At 39.8% G+C, this 13017-nt stretch overlaps 1 protein-coding gene across 1 annotated transcript in view; it reads left to right on the forward strand.

The window, feature by feature from the left end:
* Positions 1 to 13017, forward strand: part of satb2 (SATB homeobox 2) — a 79166-nt gene that overhangs the window by 506 nt on the left and 65643 nt on the right. The window lies entirely within an intron of this gene.

Consider the following 13017-nt stretch of genomic DNA (forward strand, 5'->3'; position numbering starts at 1 on the left):
GTTTTACGCTTTTAAGTGAATTAAATTAAAGTCCTTTTTAATCCTGTTGGTTTTATTTCAGGTTTTTAAAATATGCAACAAGATTCAAATGCTTCATTTAAATCATATAAGTTATTAAGTGACTCAGCAGGATCATGTTTAATATTTCAAATCATGTTTTTCTCCTTTTTTTAAGAGAATTTTTGCAGCTTTAGCGAGAAAATTAGAAGAATATTTACACCAAGCTTTGTGTGTGTGTGTGTGTGTGTGTGTGTGTGTGTGTGTGTGTGTGTGTGTGTGTGTGTGTGTGTGTGTGTGTGTGTGTGTGTGTGTCCAGTTTCCGTCCAATCTGCGTCACTGTGTGACTTTTTAACTTCTTAAAAATAATTAATGGGTCGGGTCACTGTCTGTGTGTTTGTGTGTCAGTGTGTGTGTCTGTGTGTGTGTGTGTGTGTGTGTGTGTGTGTGTGTGTGTGTGTGTGTGTGTGTGTGTGCGTGTGTGTTTGGTGTCACTCGTGTTACTGTTTAACGCGCGTGGAGTTTAAATCGAGGCTCTACTTTCTCTGCTCGGGTCGACTCCGCCGCGTCTCCTCCTCCGGCAGCAGCAGATGAATAAAACATGGTGAGGGAGCAGAGAGGTGTCGAACACGGGGAGACTGTTTTCAGGAGCTACAAGCACCTTTAACCTGCAACACCTGAGACACATACACTCACACACACTCTCACACACACTCACTGCTGCAAACTTTGGTTGAGGCGCATGAGGAGATCACAGCGCGCAGGTCTGATCAGAGAGGAGGCTCTGAGCTCCGAAAAGGCCTCCAGGAGAAACTGAAGCCAAATGTCTGCAGAATGAGAAACAGGCCGAGCTGTCAGGAGCGAGAGTTTGTCCTTAAACACACAGACATGAATCCAAATCTGCAGCCTCGCTGAGGACAGAGCGCGTGAACCTCCAGGTGAGGCAGTCTGGACTTTTCCTGCTCCTTATTTTAAATCTTGAGTCGCTCCTCAGATCTGTGGAAACACACCGCAGCATGCTGACTGATTCACAAACCAGCAGGACTCCTCAAACTCTTATTCCTCCTTAAATTAGTCCCTCGTGAGGAGTGTGTGTGCGCGCAGGTCTCACTTTATTTTAGAGAGGTGGAATTATAAACAGTTAGATTTAGAATCAGGGGCAGAGGAGACGCGCTGGTTTTACGCACAGCCGTAGAAGAAGAATTTAATAAATCTGATAATTAATTGAGTTTTAAAATCAGCTGCTTGGTGCCAACTTTACGCGTCAGTCTCTCCTCCATCAAAGCTCCTGAAGTCTAAACCAGTAAATCACAGGAACGGGATTTACTCTGGAGCTGCAGCGAGGAGAACCGGATTGGTCTCACCCGGGTTGATGGAGAGACTCTGAGCAGGTCCGGGGCCTGCAGGCTGTCAGATTCGAGTTTACACACATCATGTTTTTATAAAGTGGGAAAAGATGACAGCTCGCGCAGACTCAGTGAGGACGTCAAACTGAGGAGGGGGAGTGTGTGGAGGGGTTGCATTTCAAAAATAGTGGGAAAGTGAGTTTATTTGGCTTTTCTTGAATGTGTGTGTGAGAGTGTGTGAGAGAGAGTGTGTGTGACTGTGTGTGTGCACGGTATCCCCGGTCTGCAGTTTAATGAGTTAAACTTTAATTTGAAGCTTCTTTCTGCAGAATAAATCCTCTGCTTTTATTCCATTACATGTTATTTATTAAATTTAACATCTTAAATGTCAGTTTAAAGTCTGAGGATATTTTAAAATCTCTTTTTTTTTAAGCAGAAATTAATTGAAGATGAGAACATTATTAAAAGAGAGACTGGAGCGCAAAAGTAGAATCAAACATTAAAATCCAAATAATAATGGAAACAAATTATATAAAGTTGTGCTCATAAGTTTACATCCCCTGGCAGAATTTGGGATTTTTTTTTGGCCATTTTTCAGAAAATATGAAAGATAGGAGAAAAAATTTGAAGCAAATTATTATCAAAAAACTGTGTTTACTCTGTTTATATCAGAATGACAAAAACTACCCAAGAAATCATAAATTCTGTCCGGGTATGTAAACTTATGAACACAACTGTATATCAGTGAATTTAAGAGCATGAATAAAGCAGATCTATTTAAACTTGTGTTATTAAATTAAAGCAGAGAACAATGAGCGTGTAGTGGCTGATAAATGACAATAAAGCACATTAACTCAAATATATAAACACGTCTGTTTACATGTTTTAAATCTAACCGACGTCATCAGGTTTAACTTCAAATGAAGTCTTTTTAAAACCATTAAAACCTTTAATTCTGTTCATCGTAACGCCGCTAAATAAAAGGCTGACTTTCAAACTGATCATTAACAGGATGAGATTCACCCGAGTTAGCTCAACGCCTCACTCTCATCCGTGTTCCTGTCCCTGTGTTGTTCAGAATCCTGAGGTATTAAAATAAATCAGAATAAAAAACAAGTTAAAATATAATGTCACATTTTGTCTCAGGCACTGAGAGGTTCAAATGTTAGAATAATCAGAAATAACAAAGTCAGGAATTAAAATCTTCAGATCCCACATTGTGATATTTCTGCTCCTCTCTCTCTCCATATGTGTGTGTGTGTGTCCCCATGTGTGTGTGTGTGTGTCCCCATGTGTGTGTGTGAACCAGCGCTGCGTTCACACGTAATAAGGGTGTGTCAGCGTTATTAAACTGCAGATTAGATAGCAGCTCTGTGGGCAGAGAGGAGCTTCTCTAATGATGCTCCTCTCCCTCTCTCTCTCTCTCTCTCTCTCTCTCTCTCTCTCTCTCTCTCTCTGTGGGCGTCTCCCATTCATTTTAAGATGAACATATTTCATCTAAATATAAATTAATGTCCTTTAAGGCCTAATGTGACTGAGGGAAGCTCTGGGAAGTGGATGCTGAGAGCTTTTCCAGCTTGTCCTTCCCACTCTGGTGAGGCTGGTGTGAGCTGTGGTGGAGGGTTTGGCATCAGTGTGTGTGTGTGTGTGTGTGTGTGCAGAGAGTCAACTTGTTCGCTTTCCTCTGGGCAGAAATAGGGATCTGAAATCTCCCAAATATGACAGGAACTCCTGTCCTGTCCTGTGATTACACTTTCTCTCCGTCCGCCTGGTGAACGAGCGTGTTGACGTTTTCAGATCCGTCCTGCTGCTGCTGCTGCTGCTGCTGCTGCTGCTGCTGTGTGGCTGCGATGTGAGTCAGTGTGTGGTCCCTGGAAGTGTTAAAGCAGCGAGTCTGTGTAGCATGCTGGCTGTGGTTTGTGTGGCTTACTGTCTGTCTGTGTGTGTGTGGAGAAGTGTGTGTGTGGAGAAGTGTGTGTGTGTGTGTAAGTATGCATCCTCTATAGCTGCAAGGGCGAGGTCATAAACGCTGCTTCATCCCGAATTATCAAATGAGAAGTTTATGAGAGCCAAACATGCTCGCCAGAAGGCCCTCGACTTAGTCCCCCTCACCCCTCGTATTTCAGTGTGTGTGTGTGTGGGTGTGTGTGTGTGTGTGTGTGTGTGTGTGGACCCCCTCCAGAGCTACAAACAGAACCAAAGTCTTGCATTTAGCTCATAAAGGTCTCCTCCTCTCACATTTCACACCACTCTCCCGATCACACATCTGATGGCCATAAACAGCAAATTTCACAATAACACAACCTTCCCAAAAAGCAGCAATCATTTCTCATAAACAGCCTCATTAAAATGTTGTTCCTGCGTTTGTTTTCAGGCTTTAAATAACAAGCTGCTGCTTTTTTTATTATTATTGTGAAAGAAGTCTCGCTGCCGACTTTTCAAAAACAGCTTCCTTCATGTCCCCGACCGAGGGCCGTATAAATAACTGACACAGCCGATCGGTTTGTCCCACCGCCCCTTTTTTTGAAGCCTCCGCTTTGACATTTTGGCCGTCGCCATGTTGTTTTCTTTCTCCGGAGCGAGGAGTCACTGTGTTTGGACGAGAGAGCGGAGCTGGAGGGGGAGCGAGGGGTGAGAAATCACCGTCTAATCAAAGATAAACAGTGCGTGCCCGGAGCTGGTTCTTTAGCCTGCTAATGAGCGGGATCCTGCTGCGCGAAGAAAAGACAAGAAACTCCAGCACGCTGTCTGACCTGCAGGAATAGATAGTGTATCTGCAGAGTCCAGGCCTTCATCAGGCGGGCTGAAGATGGTGCAGCACCCAAAAAGGTCCCAATAGATTCTTTTTCTTCAAGTTGGTCAGTGTGCAGGAGTTTAGTTTCATTTTTGATCTCCTGGTTTATCACATAAAAGTGCAAAGATGATCCGGTTTTATCAGACTAAAGGGACCGTGAGAGTTTCTGGATCTTAGTGGATTAAACCGCCACAAATAAATCAACGTTTAACAAACACTGATCAACTAACAAGCCGGGTGTGGTGAGCACACACTCAGACACCTGATGGATAAATAACACTAGAGTTAGACTGAGTGTAAAAACAAGGTGGGATTATTTGACATGAACAAATCTAAAAGACACGACCCAGAGGTTAAAGTTCAGGGACTGAATGAGCTGAGGGGACACCTAGCAGCTCCCATCTGTCACTCAAAGAGGCCACACCCCTAACTCTACCTCCCTTTAATCCTTGATCTAATCTTCAGCCCTTCCAGTCTTCATGATCGTCCCTGGAGTCTCTTTTAGTGTCTAGAATGAATCATCGTTCTATTTGACTTTGAAACATCAGAACAGAGGTGTGAAAAAATATTGATACAGCAATACATCACAACACTTTGACCTCCAATATGATATCCATATTTCAACTCTTAATATCGATATTTTTGTGATAGTAAAAATTCACATTTTAGCCGAGTTGGAACTAAAATACAACTTCAGTGAAGCGGCTCAGATTGAAAGTTGCTGCAGAGACTAAATGGGGTCAAAATCAAAGTTCAAAGTAAGTTTTCTATTAATTAACAAACACTCAAAATAAATCAATACCAAAAAAGATTGAAATAAACAATGATAATGATAATGATAATGGCGGTGACAGTGGCGGTCAACAAAAAGTACTCAACCCCACTCACCCTCTCTGTAACCTCCCGCCCCCACCTGAGCAGGTCCTTTAAAAGGTGAACCACACCCGTGAACACAAAACAGGAAATGAAGTAAGCAATAAAAAAGGAAATAATCATGATTAACGAATAAGACAGAAAATCAACATTATGGCCCTTACATTCAATATTTCAAAAACAAAGTGGAAAAGTTGTTTTCAATCAAATAGTTTTGACTTGTATTTATTTCTATTGTTGGTATTTGTTGTGCAGCACTTGTTGTTTTTAAAATGTGTTCTAGAAATCAAATGGATTGGATTGGACTTAATTTGTCCTTTCAATTTTGAGTAATATTGTTTGATTTACATTTCCACCATCTCTATTTTGTTCTTAGTTAACTGTGTAGAAATACATCACCATGTTGTGATATTGGGATATACGGTGATACTGTCATATCGTGAGGTTCTTGGCAATACTCCCCCCTACATCTGAACATTCTGTTCTATCCTCCTCTCTGCAGATTGATTTGATATGCCGTGTGTGATCAGGTTGTCCCTGGTGTTTATTTCTATTGTTATGGGGTTTCAGCCAATCAGAATCAAGTATTTACCACAGGTGAGCTGTTTATAAATTCAGCCGTTCAGTCGTCATGAAGAGAGAAGTTAGATATAGAGACCCAAACTGTTTCTGTACCAGGCTGTAAACAGGTTTATTTCTGCTGTAACATTTTAACATGGGGCTCTATGGGGATTGACTCACTTTGAGCGAGCCTCCAGTGGACGCTGAAGGAACTGCAGTTTGTTGCACATTTATTTAAGTTTAAATCCTGAGTTCACCACATGATCTGGACTCTTCTGCATACTTTCATGCATGCATTCAGTGTGTGTTAACAGCAGGGCGCTTAATATCCCTCCTCCTCCTCCTCCTCCTCCTCCTCCTCCTATCTTTATCTGTGCTGCAGAGAGCAAGCATTAACCAATAGCTTGATAACCCGGCTATAAAAGCAGATCTAGGGAAGAGCAGAATATTTTCCTATAGAGGGTGACGCCTCTCTCATTCTCCCCTGCTATCAGTGCTAATAATGCCCTCACAGGTCACTGTGTGTGTGTGTGTGTGGGTGTGTGTGTGTGTGTGTGTGTGTGTGTGTGTGGTTTGCATGTTAAAGGAACAACCCTTCTTTAGCAGACACGTATCGTAACGGTAGAACAGATACGGCAGAGGCAGTTAGAGCAGGAGAAGCTTCAGGTCAGTTCTATTTCTTTCTTTCTGAATGGATCATGTGACCCTGCTGCTGACTTCTCTTTACCGTCAGTATTACTTTAAATCTGAGTGTGTGTGTGTGTGTGTGTGTGTGTGTGTGTGTGTGTGTGTTTACGGCTCTGTTGTACCTCTCACAATCAGATGGCGCTGAAGTTATCTGTGAGTCTTCTGCGTAGAGTTTGAGCAGCTTTGACTCACGTGCTCCGTCTCCTCCTCTGAATGTTTCCGTCTCACACTCGTCTGGGTTCACGGAGGAGAGAGTGAAATCAGCCGGAGGAAAGTTTAAGTGATTTTCCTGAGCTGATTCTTGAGTTGAGTTCAGAGAGAAGGATCAGCGTTGGGGCTTCATGGCGGTGATATGATCAGGACCGCTCTCGTACGGCCTCGCTCTGTGGAGGAGTGAAAAATGAACGCAGTGAAACTATCTTTAATATTTACTCTGACTCAAGTCTCAACAGAAAAAGAGATTTAATTCTATTAATTAACTTTTGCATAGAGCTGATTTTTGACACGTCTCAAATTCGTCTTGTTGAAAAGAATCTACTTTCTGAACTGTTTTTAACATTTTCACTCTGTTGGTTTTCTATGAAGAGGAAATCTCTGAATAATTTGTCTCCCTTCATGATCTATAAACACCAAGAGAATCCAAGAGAAACTTCAAACACAAGCTAAGCTAACATTTGCAGCTCATGTTTTACAATCTGCATTTAAAGAAACATAGATTTGTTATTTTTAAACGTCTTTATCTGAGTGTTTTAATCACTTCAATTATTATTTCTTAATGTTAAGAAAGAGTGCTCCCATTAAAAACCATGCAGACAATAAACACTTCAGGGAGTCTAACCTAAAGAACTACTGGAGAATCCAGAAACACACTAAGATAACATTTGCAGCTCAGCTTGCAGTTTTTAAAACATGCTTTGTCTGCAGAAAATGTTGAAAAATATCATTTGAATCACTGTGAACTTTCTGCATTTGCTGAAGCCTTTAATCCATTTTTAAAACAGCTTAATTTGAGTGTTTTATTCACTAAAAATTCCAGTTTTTTTTGTTGTTAAATAATGTGTATAATAGTGTGTAAAATATTTGCAAACTATGAACACTATCAATTCTAACCTTAAAAAACAACTGGAGCATCCAGAAAGCAGCTAAACTAACATTTGCAGCCTTTAAAAAAATGCTTTGTCTGCTGAATAGTTTCAGATAATGTTGAATGAAATATTTTACATTCTGCATTTGTTGAAGCTTTAAAGAAACATAGATATATATTTTTAAACTGCTTGATTTGAGTGTTTCACTTATTATAATTACAGCTTTTTTTTTACCTCCATTAAACTTTTTAAACGATAAACACAAAATGAATTCTAACCTTCAAAACAATTGTAGCATCTTGAAACAAGCTAAGCTAACATTCAAAGCAGCTCAGCTTGGAGCTCTTCAATCATGCTTTGTCTGCTGAATCGTTGCAGAAATGTTGAATAAAGGATAAAGGACATTCTGCATTTGTCACAAGCTTTAAAGAAACATTGATTCATATTAGTGTTTTATTCACTTTAGTTCCAGGTTTGTTTGTTTGTTGTTAGAAAAGTAAACTCCCATTAAAAACCTTGTAAACACTAAAACACTAGATTCATTTTAAGCTAAAAAACAACTGGAGCATCCAGAAACAAGCTAAGCTAACATTTGCAGCCTTTAAAACAGGCTTTGTCTGCTGAATTGTTGCAACATTTTTGAATAAAATATAGTTATATTCACTTTAATTCCAGGTGTTTGTTGTTTAAAAAAAAAGTGCTCCCATTAAGAACTTTGTAAATGATAAATGATTAATTTAGATTAATTCTCACCTTAAAAACAATTGGAGGATCTAAAAACAAGCTAAGCTAACTTTGAGGCAGCTCAGCTTGCATCCCCTGCTGACCGGCTCAACAGAAGTTGCTTAAATGTGTGTTTTTATCAGTTTTAATCTCTTGGTTTGTTAGTTTCAGAGAGAAGGAGAGATCTGCAGAAAAACAAACTCCTCATAGAAACCTCTTAAAGGATAAATGAAGAGGAGCAGAGCGCCCCTGGATGTTTACTTCTATACCTTTCTTTGTACAGAAAGTACTTTGATTTAGATTTTTAAATTAGGTTTTAGGTTTCTATATTTATTGTCCTTACTGTCTTTTTGTCAAGAACCATTGTTCCAATCACCACGTCAAAATCCTTGTGTGCAAGCTCACAAGGCAATAAAGCTTTCTTGATTCTTGATGTTGCACACAGACTTTTATTGTGAAAATGTGTATTTTATGTGAGTATTTTGAAACATCTAAGCTAGCATTAGAAGCAGCTCAGCATGCAGCTGCTTGCTTCCAGACTGGTCCACTGAAATATCCGTGAAACACTCTTTCACTCTCTCAGTTTTTATTGATTTAAATCACATTGTTCTTTTTTTTAAGAGAGAATGAGGAAGACATGTAGATAACTTCTGCTCCTGTTAAATATGGAGGAATCATAACGCCATCCATCAGAGCTCAGCTAAGGTCAGAGAGGTAGAGACCTTCGTGGTTTTGCACTTTGTAAAACTTAAAAAGGAGATTTGGTTTCTGGTAGAAGAAGAATGTTTGTACGGCATGTGTTCGATCAGAGCAGAGCCTGACATCCTCTCTGTGTCTGAGGTTTTCAGACAAACTCTTTATGGGAAACTCTGATTCATGTGAGATTAAAATAAGTGAGAGTGATGCAGAGAAAAACAGCCTAAAAACAGCCTCCATGTTCCCCTGCTGCCCTTCCTCCCACCGCTCATTACACCGTGTGTCCTTCAAACTGATGAGAGTACCAATCAGTGTTAGTCAGGCGTCTGATTTGTAGAGTTTAGACTGGCTTTGAATTACACGTTAGCCTCTCTCTCTCTCTGTGTGTGTGTGTGTGTGTGTGTCTGTGTGTGTGTGTGTTTACGTCTTTGAGCTGGACACGTTGTTTATAGGTGTGTTTGTTGTCCTGTCCTACTCCTCCATTTCTTTGGGTGTGTCTGCTTCTTTTGCTCTGCAATCTGTGCAGCCTTTGGCTCTGCGTGTGTATTTGTTATGTCTGGAACGTGTAATAATGTGGAATTTGATGGAGTGGCTTATCACCCAAACATGAGGTTGTCCCAGAATCAAACGCGATGCGGGACGAACAGCAGGGAGATGTTTTCTTTCTCTGAAGCAGGAATATTAAAGTTCAGATCGTTTTTTATCTCAGAGCAGCAGAATGAAGAACTGCCAGACTATAACTCCTCCTTCATGTCGCTCTGACTTTATCTTCTATGTTTCTTTAAATGACGTCACTCTTTTGGCCTCATGGTTCAGGTGTGTGTTGTGTTATTGCAGCCTGGGAATCCTGATGTTTGCTTTGTCTGTCACTTTGGAAACACCCGTCAACAGGACTAGAAACAGGGCTTTAAAAAACTGGGCACCGATTTTGATTCTCTCTTATTTAACTGTGCAGAGTTTTCAGCTTCAAGCTTCAAGCTTTGTTTTCTGCATGAGATGTTCAGACCTACAGGTGCCGACCCCCACAGGGCAGGTGACGTGTATATTTAAGGCACACCGCTACATAGCCCGTGAGAGGGTTTTTTAATGTCCAAGTCAGGACTAATTATTACATGCATTAAGTTAGATTTGGCGGTATGGCTCTGTTCTGCGAGTGTACGTGGAATGCCACAACCTGAGGCGGGGAGAGCACACCTCCCCTCTCTTTGGGGTACATACATACTGCTTTTTGTTGCTTTTATTTATATTTAACTGTTTTATTGTTTTACCTATTTATGTTTCATCTTTTATTTACTTATTTCTTAAATATTTCCCTTTGTTTTTTTTATTTATATACATTTTATTTAAATTGTTGTGCATTAGTCTCTACTTCTAAATCCATTTACTCATTAAATATTTGATTTTTATTTACTTTCAATCGCTGTAAAACACTTTGAATTGCATTTGTTTGTATGAAAGGTGATCTATAAATAAAGCTTGATTGATACATGAAAGGCCACGGAAGGCAGAGCAGCAGCAAAGACCTCCTGGGGACAGAACAGAGCGAGCATCAGTGATAGTGGTGAAAGAAAGGAGGAGCTGGGGTGGAGGAGGGGTGGAGAGCGGTTTGCAGAGGAAGCAGGAAGAGCCGTTTGCTGATTGGATGTGTAGATGTAATCAGCAGAGGTCTTTATGATCTGATTGGCTGCAGGTGGTGGCTGATGGCTCTCTATACAAACAAGCTGCTTATATACCCACTGGCTGTGGCTCAGTGGGTAGAGTCGGTCGTCTATCAATCTGAAGGTTAGCAGTTCGATCCCAGCTCCAGCAGTCACATACCGAAGTGTCCTTGAGGAAGACACTGAACCCCAAATTGCTCCCTCTGTTGTTCAGAGGTGTGTGAATGTGAATGAATGAGATTAGCTAACACTGCTTTGAGTGGTCAAACAGACTAGAAAAGCACTATATAAGTACAAGTCTATTTACCATTTACCAACTTAACAGGGATATCAGACGCTGTTTTAATGAAGTCAGGCTTAATATTAATATATTAAACAACACTATCTGCACTCAAAGAAATAATTTGTTGGGTGAACATAATAAAATTATGGAAAGAATTTCCACCTCATTAAAATGCTTTCATTTAGCTAGACATAATTTTATTGAACCAACTAATTTTAAATATGTTGAGTGAACATAAAGTTTTGACGTTACCATTACTTATTTGCAATATTTGGGTCCAACTTAATTTGTAAAGGTTGTTTCAACATATTTACTAAGTTAGGATCTGACTTCATTGTCTTAGGTCACAAAACTTGTATAATATGATTATGGATAGCTTATTATTATTATTTTTTAAAGTTATATTTTTGGGCTTTTTCACCTTTATTGACAGGACAGCTGAAGAGAGACAGGAAACGGGGGAGTAGAGAGTGGGGGAAGCAAATGGTCGACCGGCTGGGAGTTGAACCGGCGACCTATGCCACGAGGACTATAGCCTCGATACGTGGGGCGCTTAGACTGCTAAGCCACCAGTGCCCCAATTGCAGTCAGTCACACGTGATCTCTCGCAATTCCCCGTAATGGCTCTTCTTTGCCAGAAGCAGGCTACCTTGGCTGATAAATAGGGACTGTCACATGTTACTGCCACCTTCTGCTCTGGAGAGGTATTGCAGATGGGATCTACCTAAACCCATTAGGTTGTGTTGACATAAAGCAATCTTGTAGTTTTAAGGATTTTGCATGTTGTGTTAAAACTACATGATTTAAAAATGTTTAACCACTAAACATGAATTAATATAATAGAAGCTACATGTTATACTTATGTCGATAAAACAGACACCCATGTTGCTTTTTTTGAGTGTGGATCAATTAGGAACAAATAGAGGAACAAAGTCAGGAAAAATTAAAGGAACAAAACGTACCTGTGAGATATGATGGAAAGCAAACCCCTCTGGAGCTCATACAGAATGCTGCTGCTCGAGTCCTAACAAGGACCAAAAAAGTAGACCACATTACTCCAGTTCTTAGATCTCTACACTGGCTTCCTGTCTGTCAGAGAATAGACTTTAAAATCCTGCTGATGGTTTATAAAGCACTGAATGGTTTAGGCCCAAAATACATTGCTGATCTGCTACTACTTTATGAACCACCTCGACCTCTGAGGTCATCAGGTACTGGTCTGCTTTCAGTTCCTAGAGTCAGAACGAAACATGATGAAGCAGCGTTTAGTCATTATGCACCACATATCTGGAACACACTCCCTGAAAGCTGTAGGTCTGCTCAAACTCTCACCTCTTTTAAATCAAAGATTAAGACTTTTTTATTTACCTCTGCCTTCCTATCTTAGATTATTTTAACTCACTTTAAATTAAAATTTTAATGTAATTTTTAATATATTTCTAATTTTCCTTTTCTTTTCTGTTTTATCATATTTGTCATTTTAATTATGTTCTTTTATGCTTGTCTGAATGTCTCCAATGCTTTTAATGTGTTAATGTAAAGCACATTGAGTTGCCCTCGTGTATGAAATGCGCTATACAAATAAAGCTGCCTTGCCTTGCCTTGCCTCTGTCATCTCAACTTTATTTATAAAGCACCTTTCATACAGAGAGACAGGAAACTACAGAAATGGTAAAATAATAAACAAATTATTTAAAAAAAACTTAAAAATAAAATGAAATCAATACAGTAAAATTAATAAAATAATTAAGGGTAGAAAGAAGAATTAAAAATATCAGATAAATACAAGATATAAATATATAAAAAATGCTGCAAAAACAATAATAATATAAATAATAATAAAACAATATTAATAATATAAAATAATGCAGTCCAGGGCTAAAAATAAATAACTTTAAACCCCCTCAGAGAGCTGGATCTGCTGGCCCTTAAAGAGCAGCCTTCAGGTTGATCAAGTAAGCCCTTAATAATTAATTGTCCTCTCAGGTGTGGCAGTTTCTCAGAGGAGCAATAAATTTAGAAAATGTGTCATGACCCTCTCCTTATCAACGAGACATTACATTCAGTCCTCGTCTCCACAACAGATAATCAACACTCGTCTTATCTGGTCTTTATTAACAGCTCTAACTTTCCCTCTTATCAAACACTCTGCAGATGGATTTAGGAAACAAGCGATAGCTATCACGGCGTCTGATAGCGCTGTCGCTGAATCAATAAACACGGCGGCGGGCAGAGTTATTAACGAGGATTCTCTGTGTGGAGTTATCAATTTGTGTAAGGACGCTCCTCAGGCCGAGAGGTGATTGCTCAACAC

This window comes from Notolabrus celidotus, chromosome 10, assembly GCF_009762535.1.
Source record: "Notolabrus celidotus isolate fNotCel1 chromosome 10, fNotCel1.pri, whole genome shotgun sequence".
Classification (NCBI taxonomy): Eukaryota; Metazoa; Chordata; class Actinopteri; order Labriformes; family Labridae; genus Notolabrus; species Notolabrus celidotus.